The sequence below is a fragment of the Sus scrofa genome, chromosome 4, assembly GCF_054392235.1.
Source record: "Sus scrofa isolate SSC_HxYL_T2T_F1_AM1 chromosome 4, Sscrofa_HxYL_maternal_Yorkshire_Landrace_v2.0, whole genome shotgun sequence".
Taxonomy (NCBI): Eukaryota; Metazoa; Chordata; class Mammalia; order Artiodactyla; family Suidae; genus Sus; species Sus scrofa.
Genome location: NC_139386.1, coordinates 14889312 through 14910448, shown reverse-complemented (window position 1 = coordinate 14910448; position 21137 = coordinate 14889312). Strand labels below are relative to the sequence as shown.

At 47.7% G+C, this 21137-nt stretch overlaps 1 long non-coding RNA gene across 1 annotated transcript in view; it reads left to right on the top strand.

The window, feature by feature from the left end:
* The first annotated feature begins 6 nt into the window (after nt 1-6).
* The window catches only part of LOC106509966 (uncharacterized), a 37818-nt gene continuing 16687 nt past the window's right edge, over nt 7-21137 (top strand). Inside the window, exons 1-2 of the long non-coding RNA XR_001308019.3 lie at nt 7-82; nt 6819-7010. This is a non-coding gene — a long non-coding RNA (uncharacterized LOC106509966). The remainder of the gene's footprint in view (nt 83-6818; nt 7011-21137) is intronic.

Genomic DNA, 21137 nt, shown 5'->3' with positions numbered 1-21137 from the left:
GCGCATGTCCATCAAGCCTCAGCACACGCATGCGTCCTGAGCGGTGGCGCCGCTTTTCAGAAGGGAGACTGAGGCCCAAGTGGTAAGTGCAGCGTTTTGCCGCCTACTTACTTCCCTCCGGCTTCTGAAGCCGTTTCCTACCTCCCTTTACCACAGAGGCCTCCAGGCTGCTCCCACGTCTTGAGGTGACAAGTGTGAAGCCAGCTCAGGGGTGTCCTGGGACAGCACTTCCTCTCTGCCCCTCCCTTTGTCCCCCAGCACCCACGAAGACCCTGGTCTCCGGGGACTTAATAGTCCTCTTCCTTTCAGAGGCACGTGGGTGTTAGGGCTTTAATGTCTTGCTCTTGAGAAATTAGAAGCTAACTGCATGTCCATCGGGAGGGGATCAGTTAAATCAATTGGGTACATCCATACAAGAACCACAGAAAAGATGTCAGTCCGTATTTGTTGACTTAGAAACTTCTTGGCTCACCATGGAGTGAGTAAAAGCAGCGTTATTGTGGATGTAATGGATATTTTCTGCCTGCTTCTCCCATCTTCTCTCTGCCTGTTCCCACCCTGCTCTGTGCCCTATATGGTCCTCTGTGGACTTCTGTTAATGACCTTCCAAGCCTTCTGACTCTGGCTGGGTTGGCCAGTGGACTAACTGACAGCTGGAGGGCGGGGGGAGTCAAGTCAGGTGTCTGTTCTACTTGCTCCGTCTCTGTTGGTTTTCTGGGGCTGACTGTGTCTGCTGAAGGATAAAGTTCTGATAGGCAACCCTCTCCCTACAGCTCTGGTTTGCAGTAACCACTCCCTCCCCTTGAGCTCCAGACCTTGGGGTGACAATCCCCAGCCCCACCCTGCCCCGCCGTGCTCCACCCAGTTGCTAGTCCTGGCATAGTGCACTATTCCTTGCTGGTGTCCCTAACCCTTGTCTGACTGATATAAACAGTCCCATATTAAACGCTCTTCACTTACTCACTTGGATATTCCGTGTATCTCTACCAGGAACCCAGCAAACACAATAATATCACCCCATGTAGGTAAAATTATATCCATCTGTAATCCAATAAGGGAGCTCTGGAAGCGGGTCCATGAAAACACCGTTGTCTCAGTGGGATTTGGGTGGGATTTTTTTTCTCCTTTATGCTTTCCTGAAAACTTAAAAATTTTCTACAACAAGCAGGCATTATCTTTGATTCCAGAAAAACCAATAAGGAAACAAAACAGTTGTTGTAAAGGTCGGATAAGAGCGGAATCTGAAAAGTGCTTTGTTATGTTGGTTGCTGCTGCTCAGTCTTAAGACCCTGATGTGAGTGCCCTGGGTGCAAAGATATCTAGGTGATGTGCTTTGAGACCTGAATGCCTCCACAGGAAGACTGATTTCCCTCTAGAGAGAAGGACTAGAATGTAAATGGACTCGTCCAGCATCCCTGGCTTTTTTATTTCAGAGTTTCTCAGCCAACGTTCAAGTTCAGAGTGGCTCTCCTCTGCCCCCTCCTGCCCTCAGGTCAGTGACCCAGCAGCCTTTCCCTGGCCCCTACTGGATGCAAGGGCAGAGAGCGCCAGCTGAAACCCAGGGCAATGAACTCACAGCTACACTGTCCCTCTGGCCTCCTGGGTTGGCATGTCTTTGCCCAAATGAAAGAGAGGACTTCCAAAGGAATGCCTCCTTTTTTCATAGAACTTGGCAATGAATTAATCATTGTTTCACTGGGCTGTGTGAGCCTTGGTCCCAGTCATGGTACTAAGACATAAATCACAGCTCTTTGCGGGTGGGGTTGAGGAGGGGGCCCAGGATAGCTGTGAAGAGCTGTTCTTCCAACACAGGAAAAAAAATACCCTTGTTTGCAAGCGGCTGGGAGGGCATTCTGGGCTATTTATACTCTGCTGCCGAGCTAAGGCATTTTTTGCAGCTGGGCCTGCGAGATAATCAGCACAGTTTTCTTCTCAAGCCAGGTCTGCAAAACAGACCGGTCTCTGCTGGTAGCCCACCCACCCCATCTGCCCTGGGCCGCCCCAGCCAGCGGCCCCCCGCGCCCCCCGACTCCCCCGGCCACCACCGCTGCCACCTTGCTTGGCTTCAGTTTCCAAGAAGGCAAGGGGTACATTTAAAAGCAGAAAGGCCAAAATACCTCGGCTCAGAGATGAAGGCAAGGATTATGACCTGCTGGCAGATAGATTTGCCTAGAACAGGCCTGTGGAATGTCCATCGAACTTGGCACAAAGGGCCTTTCAGGGCTTTGGGGAAGGGACCCATGCCACGGACTCTGCTTCCTTCTCCCAGAATTTGCTCCAGAGAGAAAAACGGGGTCCCAGGGAGAACAAATTCCAAAGTACTTCCCTTGTATGTCTTGGCAGGATAGTGAGGGTAGAGGCAGGACTTCTGGAATAGGGCTCGGAAGACCTGACTCCTGGTCTTCCTGCTAAAAGCAAAGCCCTTCGTGTCTCTGGACCTTGATTTCTTCTTCTATAAACTCAGGGTCTAGACTCAGTGTTGTTCACACATTTATTTATTTATTTTAGTCTTTATAGGGCTACACCTGTGGCATATGAAGTTCCCAGACTGGAGGTGAAACCAGAGCTGTAACCGCCCGCCTATGCCACAGCCACGCCAGGTCCAAGCCACGTCTGCAACCTACACCACAGCTCACAGCAATGCTGGATGCTTAACCCACTGAGCGAGGCCAGGGATGGAACCCGCATCCTCATGGGTACTAGTCTGGCTCATTACCACTGAGTCACGACGGGAATGCCTGTTCACACTTTTTTTTTCCTGTTCACACTTTTAATTAAAGTTTGTTCATAAAACAATATTGCTTGAAAGTGGAGCATATACACAGATACAAGTGGGGTAACTGGTTGGAGTGGGGAGGGGGTTGAGATTGGAAACCCACCCTCTTGGCCTCTTTCTCAGAATGACATGATGGATGAAGAGTGTCCAACATCCTGAGGCTCCACGAGGGTATGCTGATTGCTGGCTTGATGGTCTCAAATATTCTGAGCTTTGCAGTTCGTTCGTTCATTTCTCTGTTCATCCTCCACAAATATTTACTGAGCTCCTACCACATGTTAGACTGGATAAAAAGAGGCATAAGAAAGCCATTGTCTGTTGTCACTGTGCTAACTCAGGTTGCTGCTGTGGTGTGGGTTCAGTCCCTGGTTGGGGGAACTTCTGCATGCCCTGGACCTGGCCAAAAAAACGTGGTAATAATTTTTAGTTGAATAACTGTATTATCTTAAATTTTATCTTAAATGAATTCAAACAACTGATTTCATTAGCTCTCAAGTGTAAGAGTCTTAAGTATACACACATTGAAGTATACACTTTTTGTGGCCACACCCATGGCACATGAAGGTTCCCTGGGTCAGGCATTGGGGCTGTGCCACAGCAGTGGCAATGCTGGATCCTTGACCCACCATACTACCAGGGAACTCCAAAATATACCTTTTTTAATTATAAATAGAAAAAAAATATAGAAAGCCCTTGTCCTTCCTTATGTTGCAATCTAGTTTGGGAGGTAGATGTTGATTAAAGTAATGATTTATGCAATGTTGATACTGATTATATATTTGAGTTATGTATATAAATATATATGTAATGTATAAAATAAGCATATATCTGGGTGGAGTGGTGTCCTCTCCCAAAGATTGATGTCCTTTCCAGAACTTCAGAATGTGATCTTATTTGGAAATAGAGTCATTGCAGATGGAGTTGGTTAGGAGGAGGTCATGCTGAACTAGGGTGAGCCCCCAATGCAGTATGACTGGTGTTCTTACAAGAGGAGAGGAGAGACAGAGACACATGAGGGAAGGCCCTGTGATGACCGGGACTCAGATGCAGCTGCAAGCCAAGGGATGCCAAGGATTGTTGGCAGCCAAGAAACTAGGAAGAGGCAAGAAGGAGTCTTCTCTAGAGCCTTGGAGGAAGCATGGCCTGCTGACACCTTGTTTTTAGACTTCTGGCCTCCAGAACTATGAGAGAATAAAATTCTGTTGTTTTAAGCCACCCAGTTTGTGGAATTTGCAACAGCAGCCCTAAAGAAACTCATAAGAATAAAATTGATTGATTCTTATTATTCATGATAGTTATGTTTTATAAAGTCACTCCACGCACCGAATTGGTGAATATTGAACCGCTGCTCCTAGGGGCGATACAGGGTTAGGTTCCTATGAGCCTCTGTTCACAACATTTTCATCAGCCCATCAGTATATAAAACCTTGCCCTATGTGTGCTTCTGTTCAAAAACACTTATTTAATAAGGACTGTTGAGTCATTGACATTGAACTCATGCCAACAGCAATACAACTCATGCCTGAATGATTCTTATCTAATACACATACGTCTTTTCTCCATAAGGCACCTCCCAGCCTTCTGGAGCTTAGGGACACTAGACAGCAGCCCGGCACTCTGCTGGGGGAACGATTTTAAGCAGGGAAACCACCCACTGAAAGCTCCCAAATGTGAAAAATGTGGCACAAAACTGATTGCAGAAAGGACCCTCGTTTAGAGCCTGAGAGCTGCAACCAGAAGCAGTTTGCTGGGAAGGTGTGTGTTGGGTGATTCGTATTTTTTGCTGTCTGCACATGCCCACATATGACCTCAAAAGTACTGCAAGTATTGATCTGGGGGTTACAAATGTATTTTAGGGAGTGGCCAATTTTATAGACAGAATTTGCAATAGTGAGGACGGACGACTGTATACACACACATTCAAATTGTAAGAAGCCCTGAAACACTGGGAAAGAAAAGAATAGAGTGAGAGATAAGGGGGAGCACTTAGCTGGCACAGTGGTGGCATTTTAAGTGCTACCAATGCACACCTTCCCAGCTGAGGTCCAACAAGTTGGCAAACTGCTTCCTGTTTCAGCACTTAGCTGGCATAGTGGTGGTATAAGTGGCAGCATTTTAAGCTAAGATCTGAAGGTAGAGGGGAGCCAGGGTGGGAGAAGGTCGCCCAGCAGAGGGGCAGCTTGTAGGAAGTCTGGGGCGTGAAACGACTCTATGCATTTGAGTGAGGTGGGATCCTAGGAGCAAGATGGTGAATGATGGGGGGCAAAGTTTCTTCTTAAAGTGCATTGGGGAGACCTTTTGAGTGTTTCGAGCAAAAAAAATCCAAGGCAGAGCTAAAGTTCTCTCTAGCTGCTTCGGATTCATCAGAACGAGATCTGTTTACCTCCATCGGCTAATCTGAGAAGTAAATTTGTGATGCTCTTAAATCCTTCTCTGGGAGTTCCTACTGCGGCACAGTGGGTTAAGGATCCGGCATTGCCTCAGCTGTGTGTATGCTGCAGCTGTGGTTCGGATTTGATCCCTGGCCCGGGAACTTCCACATGCCTCAGGTGCAGGAAGAAAATCCTTCTCTGGATTTGTGCAGGGATATAAATAAACGCCAAGTGAGGTATCATAACATGGTCAGACCTCAGTTTGTTCTGCACATAATGGTATTTAATTTTTAAATCAGATCTGCTAAGAATGTGATGCCTCAAACTAAGGGAGTGAGACTTTCATGTGATAAGTTCGGCTTCTACTGCGTGGGGTGGGGGGAGCTATTTTTAGAAGGGAGACCTCTCAGTGCCCCTAAACCAGGCCGGAGGCACTGCTCTGCCTTGGCATTTGACAGGCCTCGCTATCAGCTTTCACCCTGGGCAAGGCGTGGGCAGGCTGTGGTAACCCATGTTGCCAGGAATGCCTGACCAGAAACTGCTCTCGGGTGTGTCCTGGAGCTGCCTCCCCTTCCCTTGACCCCAGGGTGCTGGCTTTCCGGCCTTGTGAAATCTTCTCAAAGCAGGAAGGAGCCTGAGTTCTGTGTGGTGCTGCTTGAGTTTGACTTGACGGGTGTGCCGTGTGCTCTTGAACAACCCAGCTGACTTCTCCAGGCCTCACCTCGGTGTGTCCATCTAGCATGAGTCACCCCGGACCAACCCTACCCAAGGAAACAGGGGCCGGTTACTACGGAGACACTTGGAACCCGTGGGCAGGTCGTGCTCCGTCAGTGGGAAACCCCGCGGGCGCCATTTTCTATCCCTTCTTGAGGAGAAAGTCCCTTGTTCATCATTGAGCCAGTCTGAGTAAGCGTGTTCCTTGGTGTTGGATGACTGAGAAAGCCCCTCGTGCTATCTCATCATATTTTCTTCCTCTTCTCTGTGACTTACCAGCACTCCCTTCTGTAGGACATGCTGAGGAATGATTATGAGTCAAAAGGAAGAATGACAAACAAGTGAATTTTCTGGTCTGGTATTCAGAGGGAAAATTCAGCTCAAATGTGAGCCATTCCGACTCCTGAAAGGTGAAGAGGCTCTTAGGTGAACACACTTGGTCTTTTAATAGGAAAACTGCCTGCCTGTCCCAGCGAAACTGCCTTTGTTCCTCGGTTTACCTCAGCCTTTTCAGTCACGGGGCGGAAGCGTTGTAGGATCCATGCTGGCCAGGAACCGAGCTGTTGTCCCTGTTCTGCCATCTTTCTGTGACTCCCTGGGCCAGTCACTTGCCCTCGCAGGGCCTGTCTGCAAAGGGTGTATGCAGACAGCCCAGGCAGCTCCTGGGCAGCCGTCTCCATTTCTGTGGAGCAGGTATTTTATCGCATTCTTTTGTGCTCAAGGACTCCAGAATTAGATCCCCCAAATATGCTTGAGAAACACTTACTCTACAGGAACTCAAACCAAGTAATGAAAACCATTGAAAACAACCAAGCAGCCATGTCCTGAAGTCACCTCTTCCTGGGAGGTCCAGGAGCATCCGCCGCTCCCCGCCCCATTCCTCCACCCACTCCCCCCCACACACTCCCCTGCCTGCTTTCCCTGAATTTGACTTCCTTTCCCTTCCCTTCCCACAGGGCGCTGCCCCCCTGGCCCCCGGAGCCCATGTCGGCACAAGGATGGACCATCAGACGCTTGTGTGAAACGGTACCCAGGAGGGGACCCCACTTTATAAAGCAGGTCTGAACCTCTGGCCTCTGACCTCAGAAGGGGGTTTCCTGGCTCCCGTTCTCCAAATGGTTGCTTCAAGCTTCCCAAACTCAGCCGAGGTGAGAAAAACAGAGCCGAGCTCCCTCTGGGTGCAGGCGCAGGGCCGGGGGCGGGGATGTCAGGACAGAGTTCCTGCCTGCGGGTTCCAGTCGGGGAGGTGGCCCGCGGTCTCTGAAGACCTTCCTCCCCGTGGAAGGTGGCCGGGTGATGTGACGGGGAAACAAAGGTCTCAGAGAAGGCAGACAAGAAGCCCAGCTGAGAAATGCGCCCCTAACACCTCGATCAATCATTTCTCAACTTTTTTTTTTTTTTCCTGGCACTTTATGAAGCTCTTTTCCCCCCCGCCCCGCACAGGAGCTCATTTGTTCCTCACAAGCGCTTGGGGAAGCAGATGAGACAGAGCGACTTTTTCCCCTTGATACATGTGGCGGCATGAGTCTCACCAGGGACAATTCCCACAGCAGACACAGAGCCGTTACTAAGTTAAATAATAAGCATCGCCTCCACTGATGACGTACCTCCTCTGCGCCAGGCCTGAGAGCTGTGAGCCCTTGAATGATGGTCACCATCTTTTTTTGTGTGTGTGTGTGTCTTTTTAGGGCTGCTCCCTCAGCATATGGAGGTTCCCAGGCTAGGGGTCTAATTGGAGGTGTAACTGCCAGCCTCCACCACAGCCATCGCAACGTGGGATCCGAGCCATATCTGCGACCTACACCACAGCTCACGGCAATGCCGGATCCTTAACCCACTGAGCGAGGCCAGGGATCGAACCCAAAACCTCATGGTTCCTAGTCGGGTTTGTTAACCACTGAGCCACAACGGGATATCTGACATCATCTTTTATAATTCTCACAACTCTGCACAACAGGTCTTATTATTTTTCCTTTTTTTTTTGAATTATGATAAAGTATGCACAATGTAAAATTCACCATTTCAACCATCTTTAAGTGTACAGGTCAATGGCATTAAGTACCTTCAGAATGTTGTGCTACCATCACCACGTCCACCCACAGAGCTCTTTTCATCTTGCAAAGTCGAAATTCTATATCCACTCAACAATTCTCCTCCCTTGCTACCCCACCAGCCACTGATTGCCATCATTCTTTGGGCCTCTAAATGATTGACAATTTTAGGCACCTTACATATGAAGGTAAAATACGGTATTTATCTTTTTGTGACTGGCTTATTTCACTTAATATAATGTCCTCAAGATCTATCTATGTTGTAGCTTGTGTTAAAATTACTTTCCGGAGTCCCCGTCGTGGCTCAGTGGAAACGAATCCAACCAAGAACTATGAGGTTGGGAGTTCCATCCCTGGCCTCGCTCAGTGGGTTAAGGATCCAGCATTGCCGTGAGCTGTCAAAGACGTGGCTCAGATCTGGTGTTGCTGTGGCTCTGGCATAGGCCAGCGGCTACAGCTCCAATTAGACCCCTAGCCCAGGAACCTCCATATGCCTTGGGTTTGGCCCTAAAAAGGACAAAAGACAAAAAAAAAAAAAATTACTTTCCTTTTTAAGGCTCCTTAGTATTCTACTGTATATATATATATACACATATTCCACATTTTGCTTATCCATTGATCCATTGGTGGGCCCTTAGGTTCCTCTCACTTTCTGGCTATTGTGAATAATGCTGCTATGAAAGTGGGTGTACAAGTCTCTCTGGGAGAAAACAGGTATTCTGAATCCTCTTTCTCCAGAAAGGGAAACTCAGTGATGTTGAGTAATGTTAAGTAATTTCTCCTGGGTCATCAGATAACAACTGGGAGAACCAGAGTCATGGTTCCTGCCCATTGAGCCATAGTGTCTCTAAAAATATGGATTTTAATGTTAAAAATATCCAAGTTCAAATCCCAGCTCTGCCGTGAACGGACTATGACGGTGAACAAGTCACGTAGCCTCTCTGAGCTAAGTTGTAAGAATGTTGTAAGGACTTGAAGTGATTTGCTAATTATAGGGCCTGTCACATAGTAGGCGCTGAATAAATGGTGGCTTTGTTATCACTGTGACCATTCATAGCAAGTATGCAGGAGAGCCAGCCCAAGAACCCACACCCTCTGGTTCCTTGGTGGGAACCTGCCAGGTGGGCTGCGGGCCTCCTGGCCAGATGCTGGCTCTTGCCAGCCTGATTGTGAGTTGTGCCTAGGTCACCTTTGTTACTTCGCCACCTGTGACAGGCCAGGTCTACAGTCTGCACCTGCCACCCACACTCTGTACCAGCCCAGGGCTGAGGATGTCATAGCCGTTGTGTGACAGCAAAGTGCAAAAAGGAGAGCCCTGTCTGGGCGTCGGGAGAAGTGGATCCTAACCCAGCACAGCCATTCAACAGACGCCTCCCCCTCTCCTCTGGGCCTCTGTTGCCTCGATTGTAGATCAGGGGCTTTAACAGGTGACGATCGCCATGGTCAGCCTGTTCTGGAAACATCTAAGCTGTGACCTCAGTGTGGCGTTGTGAAGGCTTCGGGCTGAGTCGTCAGACTGTCTGGGCTCAAACCCTGGGACTACTGCCTGCTTTCTGCGTGACCTTGAACCTGGGGCTTGTTACCGCTCCAGACTCTGGTTTTCTTGTGACTGAAAATGGAGTGTAGTGACAGAGCCTGCTTCATGGGGCTGTGTGAGGGCTGGGTGAGGTCTCATGCCTGGCATAATTTAGTGTTCACTAAAGCCTGCCTATTTGTTTACGAATGCTTGCTGGCTTCCTGACTTCTGATGAGAGGCCAAGGGTAGTGAGAAGGGGTGTGGTGGAGCCGAAGGTCACTCACCTGTGAACCTTTGCCCACTGACAGAAGGAACGCCCGTAGTATATCCGGAAAGGTTGCAATGGGGATTACATGGGATCACGACTGCGGTGTGACCAGCACAGCGCCTAGCACCTGGCGAGGGCTTAATCAATGGATAGCGGTCATAGAAGTCTTCCTCTTTCAAAGTTCTTTCTTCTCATAGATTGTTGGGGAGAGTGTAAAGTGATGTAACACCCATGAAAGACAATAGCTTTCAGAACTACACATCCATCTGCCCCTTGACCCAGCAACACCACTTTTAATTGCATGAAAGAGTCAGGAAATGATATATGGCCAAGATTATCCAATACAGCGCTGGTTGTAAATGTCCACTGGTTTAGAGCAGATTAAACTAAGCTATGGGGTGGAAAACTATACAGCTCTGAAAATGTTAGGAGTTCCTGATGTGACCCGTGGTTAACGAATCCAACTAGGAACCATGAGGCTGCGGGTTTGATCCCTGGCCTTTCTCAGTGGGTTAAGGATCCCTCGTTGCCACGAGCTGTGGTGTAGGTTGCAGTCGCAGCTTGGATCTGGCATTGCTGTGGCTATGGTGTAGGCTGATGGCTACAGCTCTGATTCGACCCCTAGCCTGGGAACCTTCATATCCTGCAAGTGCGGCCCTAGAAAAAGACCAAAAAAAAAAAAAAGGAAAGAAAATGTTAGAGAAAGCTCTTCATGTTCTAATATGAAAAGATCCCTAAGATATACTAGTTGAGAAAGCTAAGGAGCAGAACACTGCGTATCACCATACAGGGCTTGCTTGCCACTTGTATAAAAAGGAGTGAGGGGTGCTATATAATCATATAAGCACATACATGGGTGTAATGCATTGTGTATATGCATTAAAAAAATAATCTTTTGAAGGCTACACAGCAGGTGCTGCGTTCCTGGGAGATAGTTAAGGGAGGGAGAATTTTCCCTCTATCTTTTTCTACTTATTTTTTGTAACCTTGAGAATGTATAAACTATTCAAAAAATTAAGTAGAGTGAAGTTTTATTAAGGAAAGGAGTCAGGAGTTCCCGTCATGGCACAGTGGAAACGAATCCAACTAGGAACCATGGGGTTGCAGGTTCAATCCCTGGCCTTGCTCAGTGAGTTAAGGATCCTGCGTTGCTGTGGTTGTCGTATAGGCTGGCAGCTGTAGCCCCGATTTGACCCCCAGCCTCAGAACCTCCATGTGCCAGGGGGTGTGGCCCTTAAAAAAAAAAAAAAGAAGAAGGCAAGGAAAGGAGTCAGGATGGCAGGGAGGAAGGGAGGCCAGGAGGGAAGGACAGGAGGAGGGAGAGAGACGGGGGAGGAGGAAAGGACTCTGTTCCCAGCAGCCCGGGTGGAGCAAGAGCCATCAGACGGGGCTGGAGAAGAGCAGGCCTAGCCCAGCCCAGGAGAGGACGGACGTGCTGAGTGTCACAGCTCACCGGATCCGGCTGAGCCTGAGTGACTTATGATAAGGAAGGGGATGCTCCTTACGGGATAGAACCTGGCACCAGGTGAGCTGCAGTGGCCCTACCGGCAGGCTGTCTCTCAGACAGGGCAGTGGCAGCAAGTGCTTCGGCTCACCCTTGTTTTCAGCTGCAGCTCCCCCACTCATGGCCCCCTCGTGGGGTCCCTGCCCACTGGAGAAAGGAGGACGCAGGTTTAGCCTGTTGGCCCTCCCTCTCTCCTGAGAAAAGAGCACCGACAGTAAGGGAAGAACCCATTGCCACGTTTTCCCTTCCATTGATGATTTCTTAAATTAATTTCCAAGGCAAATGTAAGAGCCAGTGGTACAATACATTCTGGAAGCCGGAAAGTCTTAAACACATGAAAGGCAGAGATGGTGATATTCATTCCCCAGGCAGGTACCCTTCTGCTTTCTGGCACGAATAACTTAGAGAGCTGACTGTGGTCTAGGAGTTATAATAATTTCTTGTCATTGATGGTATGAATCTGGAGATGAATACAAAGTATAAATATAGATCCATATTTCTGATCGCTTACTCAGCATTTGACATTGTACACATCTTTTTGCTTAGGCTTTGGTACCTATTACTACTATAATAATATCATGAATATAAATGATATGAGTTTGTATAAAATTCGTAACTACTGTATCTCCATAGAAAATAATAACAACTGTAGTTGTATTGTATAGTTTGTTTTCACATCCTTTCTCCCATTTGATCTTCAAACAGCCCTATATGGGAGGTACTTATTCAACAAACATTTACCGAGCATTCATCCTGTCCAAGGTGCCGTGCTAGGTCCTAATGTTTCAGAGATAGAATGATACAGTCATGGTATATAAAAGGTCCAGGCTAATCACAGAGACCAACACACAAACAGGTATGCCATTAATTAGGTATATACAAGATGATGTGAGAACCCTGAGAAGGGGCACCACCCCCCCCCGCCAACCAAGTAGGAGGGAAAAGATCAAAAAAGATTTCCAGGCAAGATGTGGTCTGAGTTGAGACTAGAAAAATGAATAACACATAATTAGGCAAAATCAGGAAGCCCGTTGAGCTTGGACAGTAAAAGCAAGTCTTCATGCTCTGGGAGGAGGGTGTGGAGAAAGAGTAAGAGAAAAATGGGACAAAAACACAGAGAAGTTTTTGTGGTAGAGCATTGGCGGGGGGGGGGGGAGAAAGGCCCATTTTATAGATGAGAAAACTGAGGTCTAGCAGAGACGGAACCTGACCACCCTTCGGCTCCCAGGTCGAGCCACCCTCAGCCTATGCTTTCCCCTGTGAGTTGAAGGTAGACCCATTTGAAGGTAATTAGACTTAGCATGGCAATCATTTTGAAATGTATAGAAATGTCAAATCACTGTGTGGCGTAACAGGAACTAACATACTGTTATAGGGCAGTTATACTCCCAAAACAAACAGACAGATAAACAAACTCATAGAAAAAGGGATCAGATTTGTGGTTGACAGAGGCAGAGGGTAGGGGGGAAGATTGGATGAAGGCAGTCACAACATCCAACCCTCCAGTTATAAGGGAAATCAGTACCAGGGATGTAATGTACAACATGCTAAAGAGAATTAACACTGGTTTATGTTCTATGAGAAAGTTATCATGAGGGTAAATGCTAAGAGTTCTTATCGCAAGGAAAAATATTTCTTTCTTTCTTTCTTTTTTTTTTTTTTGTCTTTTTAGGGCCACACCCACAGTATATGGAGGGTCCCAGGCTAGGGGTCCAATTGGAGCTGTAGCCGATGGCCTACAGCACAGCCACAGCAATGCAGGATCTGAGGCATGTCTTCGACCTATACCACAGCTCACGGCACCACCAGATCCCCAACCCACTGAGCGAGGCCAGGGATCGAACCCACGTCCTCATGGATGCTAGTCAGGTTCGTTAACCTGAGCCATGACAGGAACTCCAGGAAAAATATTTCTCTTCTTATTTCTTTAATTTTTGTATCTATATGAAATGATGGATGTTCACTAAACTTGTAAACATTTCACGGTGGAAGTCAAATTCTGCTGTACACCTTACACAGTGCTGTATATCAACTATATCTCAGTAAAACCAGAACAAAATTAAATATACAAATAAATTATACATTCAAAAATATTTCTTTGGAGTTTCTGTTGTGGCGCAGTGAAAATGAACCCGACTAGTAACCATGAGGTTTCAGGTTCGATCCCTAGCCTCGCTCAGTGGGTTAAGGATCGATGTTGCCATGAGCTGTGGTGTAGGTCGCAGATGCAGCTTGGATCTGGTGTTGCTGTGGCTGTGGTGTAGGCCAGCAGCTGTAGCTCTCATTTGACTCTTAGCCTGGAACTTCCATATGCTGCGGGTGCGGCCCTAAAAAGCAATAAATAAATAAATAAATAATTCTTTAAAAAGGAAAGACAAAAAGAAAGTAGATCAGCCAGGAAGTCACAGGTGGTGGTTGCCAGCCATGGCGCTGTAACAGTCTGGAATCCTGATTCTGCTGGCTCGTACTAAGATATGGGAACCATTGAGTCAGCCGTCTTAAAGGGACCACTGGGTTAGCATCGTTCTCCTGTGAGGCGCAGCCAAGCGATGGGAGAAATCTGAGTCAGTCTTAGATGGCTATGCTTAACTTCACGTTATACATTCCTTGGGAAACTTGTCAGGCCAAGACCTATTCTTTCACGCAGGGCCTTTATTTACTGGTTTGGCTTCCTTCCCTGGGGAGTGGTCTGTCTGGTTCTATGGCCCCAGACGCACCAGGGTTGATCTCTCGCACGTCTGGCTCAGCACCCACAAGTCTGAACAGGGTGCTGCAAACCACCTCTGACTTCACACTCTGGGAGGTGGGCTGCGTCTGGGCTCGCTCAGGTCTGCAAAGTCTGGGCAGATGAAGCCCTCTTAGCCTACACCCTGCTCAGGGCTGGTGGGCATGAGCCTCAGACCTTGGCCTCTGGCTGGGAGGTGGCCCCCCAGGATTTCCAGAAGGGAGGCCCTGTGGAGTGTGCAGGCAGCGGGAGAGGGCTGGGAAGGGGAAGGTTGTTTCCTCTCCCTGGGGGTAGAGTGTGAGCAGGTCCTAGAAAGAAAGAGTTCAGAGCAAAACCACTGTACCCAGGGTGGTGGTGAAGGGGCCCGGGGGTGTCCTGGGTGGGGGTCTCTGAAGCAGACTCTAAGAAGAGGGTTCAAGGGCAGATGACTCATTGAGGAAGGGCTCCCAGGAAAGACCAGAATGAAAATGGGAAACGCAGGTCAGGGAAGAGGAAGGAGCTAAACAGGGAGAGTCTGACCTTAAACCCAAAGGAAGGTTGGAGTGATTTCCGCCAAGTCCCAGCCTCATCCTGATCCCAGAGAGGGAGTTCTGGAGTCTTAAGTTATGCCTTCAAAGCTTGTCCCATAGGAAAAGCAGGGCCCTCACACCCCCACACTTAGGCATTGGCTAAGGGCAGCCTCCGGGCCTAAACTCCCAGCACTTCCTGTGGGCCGAGTAGTGCCAGTAGCCCAAGGGCTGGGCTGGGATGGGAGCCTCTGCCATCTGTACAGACAACCAGCAGCAAAGGGGATAGAAGCTGGGGATCGGTTCTGAGAAACTGCAAAAGGGAGTCAGAGGGATCGGGGACAGGTAGTGTCGGACTAAATTGTATTCATGTTCCAGGTCTGTTTCCATCTTTGTGACCAAGGGCAAGTTATTTGACAGTTTTCTATAAAACTGCAAAGCGCGGACATTGTATCTCTTACACAGGGATGTTACCAGGGTAAACAAGATTATGCGAACAAAGTGTTTTGCACAGGGCCAGGCTTGTGTTAAGAATGATGATGTCTGGATGCAGCAGGTGTCCTTCTGGAGGGATTGTACCGTGGGAATTGTGGCTCCAGTCCACCCGAGCTCCAGTGCCTCCGCTTAGGCTCTTGGCCCTCCCCTCCCCCTGCTGGAAACTTCCTCCATTCCCTTCTGGGAAACCCAAGCCACTAGCTCTGCAGCCTCCTCAAAGCCTGGTCAGGTGACGTCTCAGGACCTGATCCCACCCACCACCCAGTTGCTGCCTCACCTTGGCCTTGCTCAGAGCAGAATGCTTAAGAGCCTAGGTTCCAATCCTCACCCTAGCAGAGCATGTGACCTTGGCAAAGTGCTTAGTCTCTCGGTGCCTCAGTTTTCCCATCTGTCTAATGGGATAACAACCACCCTTTCTCTGGGCGGCTGTGGGGGTGTTGGTGAACTAATGCTTGCAAAGAGCATAGAGCAGCGCCGAGTGCAGTATTGGCCTGCGTGACCTTCCACATGAAAAGTCCTGGTGGGTCAGCTCCCAACTTTGCTTACTGCCCTGATTCTTGGGTTTATAATTTCCTGATCAGCCCCTGCTCTTTTCCCCTCCCCCAGCTCTGGGTTGGGCTCCCGCTCTTGTGCCTGCTGCTCCAAGGCCACTTCCTGTTGGAGCCCCAGATGGTCAGCACGAGAACAGTCACAAGCGTGTGCACAGCACTTTCCCACTTTCCACGCGGCACATGGCTGATTGGATCTGTGCCTCCTTTTTGAATGAGGAAACCGAGGCTGGGAAAGATTAAGCAACTTGCAGGGGTCACCCAGCTTTTAAACAGTGGAGCGCAGATTACCACCTTCCAGGAAGAGCCAGGTAAAAAAAGATTTAAGGGAGTTCCTGTTGTGGTTCGGTGGGTTAAGAACCCTACATAGGGTCCGTGAGGATGTGGGTTCAATCCCTGGCCTCGCTTAGTGGGTTAAGGATCTGGCATTGCCAAAAGCTGTAGCATAGGTTGCAGCAGCAGCTCTGATCTGGCGTGGCTGTGGCTGTGGCGTAGAGCAGCAACTGCAGCTCCGATTCGACCCCTAGCCTGAAGAACCTGCATATGCTGCAGGTGCAGCCACAAGAAGGGGGAAAAAAAGATATTTAGGGGGCCACACAGGCTATATTCAACGTGTAAGGAGCTGTCGTCAGGAAGGGGGAGCAGACTTATCATGTGCCCCAGGAGGTGGGATGGATTAGGATGTACGGGGATAGGGTCTCCGGGCACAGGCAATTTTATTTTATTTTATTATTATTATTATTTTTTTTTTGTCTTTTTGCCTTTTCTAGGGCCACTCCTGTGGCACATGGAGGTTCCCAGGCTAGGGGTCAAATGGGAGCTGTAGTTGCCGGCCTACGCCAGAGCCACAGCAACGCGAGATCTGAGCTGTGTCTGCGACCTACACCACAGCTTACGACAACGCCGGATCCTTAACCCACTGAGCAAGGCCAGGGATCGAACCCACAACCTCATGGTTCCTAGTCGGATTCATGAACCACTGCACCATGACGGGAACTCCCCAAGCACAGGCAACTTTAAAATGAAGATAAAACTCATGAAAAGCTGACATGCTTGTATGAGCATTGCACAGTAGAAATTCTAAACAACTTGAGTGATAGAGTATTCTCTTTGCCCAGGACAGTCAGCTCCCAATGCCCCCTAAGGCTTGATTCACTACTGCCAAAGAAGAGAAATTATTATAGGGACTTAAATTTAAACTTTGGTAAAGAAAGATCTTTCCAACAGGCAATAATGGGATGTATTATCTTGGGCTTGATGAATTATCCATCACTGGCAGGGCACAAAAATAGGCTGACAGCCACTCTTCTGGGATTCTGTTCGGTAGGCTACTGAATCCAACAGGGGGTTACCTTAAATGACCTTGAAGACACCATCCGGCTCCAAGAATATCTGTAACAAATGACAATGGAGTGATTAATGCAACTCTGTTCAAATTAGGAAAGGGCTGTGAGTGAAAGGAGAATATTTGGGGTCTTTTGGGGCCATCTGAGCACAGATGCTCTCGTGAGCACTGGAAATCAAAGTGGTTAATTTGAGGGTCTGGAAAGTAGGAGCTTAGGTCTGTGGCTAATGATCAGAATCCAGAAGGTCACAGAGAAGAAGACCCAAGTACTAGCAACGAGGCCCCAAAGGCAGCATGATCCCATCACACTAACCTAGGGTGGATTACTTAACCCTTCTGCATGGTTCCCATTTTATTGTATTATAAATGTTAAATAAATTAGTATATATAAAAAACAGTGCTACATAATATTAGCTATTATTATCTTTTCTTAAAAGGCTTACCCTAGTGAGCTATAATCTTCTTTCTGCTGTATGCATTGCCATGAACTGTCTCTTCAGGAGGTCCGGATGGAGTTATTTATCCCCATTCAGAACCCATTTCAGCTCCTTAATAGCTATTAATTGATTTCTTGGGGACTAAGAGTCCCCCCCACCCAACCTGGGTATAATACCTTAAAATCATTAGAATACATTGAACATTACATATTATTTGTTCATTTGTTTCTTCATTCATTCAAATACTTACCGGGCGTCTACTTGTTCCTTAGAAATTGATGTCCGAGGCATAAAGTGCTCAGTAAAAATAGGCCAGATCCCACAGCTGTGGTGGCGCTTGCAAGAAAGGCTTGCAGTGCTGTACGCCTGTGAAATTCTGCAACACTCCAGTCTGGAGTGGAACATCCCTGAGCAAGTGATGCTTGAGGCAGTCAAATGCATGTGTGTTTACTAGGAAGTTAGGAGAAATTCCAGGCAATGTCCTAACATCCATCAACTCTCCTTTACAAGGTGCTGATTTTGTGTCAGGCACTCTGATAATAACTTTATTTCATCTAGATATCAAGTCAGCCTTTGAAATAGAAATTATTGTTTGGCTCATTTTACAGATTTGGAAAGTAGTACTCAGAGGGGTCCAGAAACCTATGAAAGGCCACACATCTTATCATCAGGATTTAAAATTAGCTTTAGGGTGTTTCCGTCGTGCCTTGGTGGTAACAAGCCCAACTAGTATCCATGAGGATGCGTGTTTGATCTCTGGCCTTGATCAGTGGGTTAAGGATCCAGCGTTGCCATGAACTGTGGTGCAGATGTGGCTCGGATCTCACGTTGCTATGTCTATGGTGTAGGCCGGAAGCTACAGCTCTAGTTGGACCCCTAGCCTGGGAACTTCCATATGCCATGCGTGCAGCCCTAAAGAGTCAAAAATAAATAAATAAAAAATAAAATAAAATCAGCTTTAAGTGCAGTGCCTGGGATTTTAACCCTGAGGGAAGACTATCTTTGTATCTAAAGCGTAGAACTGTGCCAGCATGTGGTAGATGTTAGCAAATGCTGTTATGTAAATGATAAACTGAATAAAATTGCATTAAGGGGGAAGAAAGGCTCCCAAGTGTAGGCGAGGAGCATGACTAGACTGTATATTGGCAGAAGGGTTTCAGAAAGAATGAATTTGAATGGCAAAGCTTGCAGCTGGCGGTACACAGGGCCCGAGTGGGGATGCTGCTTGAAAGAATTCTCCTCTTTGGTGGGTAATGAGCTCTTTGGTCATCAGAAGTATCCAAGAGCAGACAGGGTGAACACTTCCACTATTTGTGAAAATGTAGCAGATCTAAATTATCTTTCATACATCTGCCATTCTTGGGCTGATCTAATATATTCTTGCAAACAAGGACCCCAAATTCACTAGTTCCCGAAGCCTCTTACCTAAGTGGAAACCCAAGTGGAATGAGGGTGGAAGGGTGAGCTGGCAACCACTGAAGGAAGCCAGACAGCATGACAGATACTGGGAAAGATGGAGCCACCACCTGATGGCTCAGGTGACTTTTTAAAAAAAAATTTTAGGGCCATACCCCTGGCACATGGAAGTTCCCAGGCTAGGGGTCAAATCAGAGCTGCAGTTGCTGGCCTACACCGCAGCCACAGCAACGCCAGATCCTTAACTCACTGATTGAGGCCAGGGATCAAACCCACATCCTCATAGAACTATCTTGGGCTCTTAACCCGCTGAACCTCAATGGAAACTCCTCAGATGACTTTTAAACCTCAGCCTTAGACAGAAGAGGTGGTATAAGCCCCTAGGATAGTGCCTAGATGTAGCATTCACTAGATGGGAGTGTTTTTGTCTTACTACGTACTTAATTCTTTAAAATTGTTTTTGGCCAGATCATTGCTTTTATTTCATAAAACAGGGCTTTTGGTCAAACTGGTATCCAAGGGGTTGAGGAATAAAGGATTATTTTCCTCTCCTGCCAAGAGACTGTCCTTTGGCTCTTGCTGGGGTGGATCTTGGCAAGTACTATGATTTCATTCCATCTTCCTCTTGCAGGTTAAGTGAATGTTGCCAGAGGCCAAGGTCCTGGGCCTTCTGTGGATTGCAGGGTCTGGGGATGTGTGGTTTCTGGGAAGGGACGCCTGAACCTCCCCTTCCCTTTCCTAGAGTTCAAAAGGTAAAAATGAGTATTCAAGTGTCACATTTGCACATCCCGGGTCTTCAAAGCACAGAACCGTAAATCTTGTACATGGTGGGCACTGTCTGATCCTGTCCTCACAATATTGCATAAGGGGTCCCTACAGGTGAATAAATGGGGGTTAACTGTGCCTGAGGTTATACAGCTGGAAAGTGGTAGAGCCTGTAGTTCCCTTCTCAGAAGGAAGCTAAATGTAGCAATCAAGAGCACAGCTTTTCATGTCATTAAGAACTGGACTGAAATTCTAGTGCCATTGCTTTTTTTTCAGTCTTTTTCAGGGCCACACCCACAGTATATGGAGGTTCCCAGGTTAGGGATCTAATTGGAGCTGCAGCCGCCAGCCTATGCCACAGCCACAGCAATGCCGGATCCTTAACCCAGTGAGTGAGGTCAGGGATTGAACCCAAAACCTCATGGTCCCTAGTCGGATTTGTTAACCACTGAGCCACGACGGGAACTCTGCCATTGCTTTTTGATTGCGTGGCCATGGGCAAGCATTTAATCTCTCCAAGTTTCTCCCTTGGAAAAGTCTTTGTCTTAGTTCTTGGGTTACTGTGGTTTTCATGGTCTCCCTTCTGGATGCTTCACTCTTCCTTTTTTTTTTTTTTTTTTTTTTGTCTTTTTGCCATTTCTTGGGCTGCTCCTGTGGCATATGGAGGTTCCCAGGCTAGGGGTCTAATCGGAACTGTAGCTGCCAGCCTACGCCAGAGTCACAGCAACACGGGATCTGAGCCGCATCTGCAACGTACACCACAGCTCACGGCAACGCTGGATCGTTAACCCACTGAGCAAGGCCAGGGATCGAACCCGCAACCTCATGGTTCCTAGTCGGATTCATGAACCACTGTGCCATGACGGGAACTCCCTCTCTTCTTTTTTGTTACCTTCTCTTCTTGTCTTATGCCTTGGATGTTACCAAACAGTCCATTTTCCTTCCTCTTTTCTTCCCTTTTTCTCTGTAGTCCCTTCTTGGCAGTCTCAATCACGGTGGCATGAGAAAGAGCAAAGGGAGAATTGTATCCCGGCTCTTTAATCTTCCACTTGGATGACACACCATGCGTGCTCGCATTTCATTGGACAGAGCAAATCATTGGTCCATATCTAACCTCAAGATGGATGTGCTCTTGAAGGAGAGGAGCCCCAGGTGAATAGAGCTTTGGGTGTCTCTACTGGAGCGTCTTGGAAACACATCAGAGCCCTCAACTTTGTCTCTGGCTAGAAGATTTATAAATAATGTATTTTTTTTGTCCAGTAGAAATCTTATGACTAATCATGCTTCCCTTTGCTTTGGCTGTTGGGAAGTTCTAAGCCAGATTTGCTGTCCCCCTCTAGCAGTTTTACAGGAACTGCAGCATAAAAATTTGATGTTAACCTTATGGCTTAAATTTAATTATATTTCATGTCTGTGTGTTTTCCTTTGTCAGGCATCCTATTTTTTTAAATTCTGTAGTGCAAATTTGGAAATGCTACTCAAATCATTATTTGAGTGAATCAGGGTAAAAACTAATGCATGCAGCTACACCCACTGCACATCTATGCAGGAGTTCAGCCCTCACCTTTCGTAAGTTATCACTGGGTCATCACCACGGGGGTGTCCTACATTTACCTCCATCACAATACATCCAAGCAGTACTTAGCATCTTTCCCCTAAATGATCTCCTTTACTTAAATTCCTCTTTCCACGAATAGCC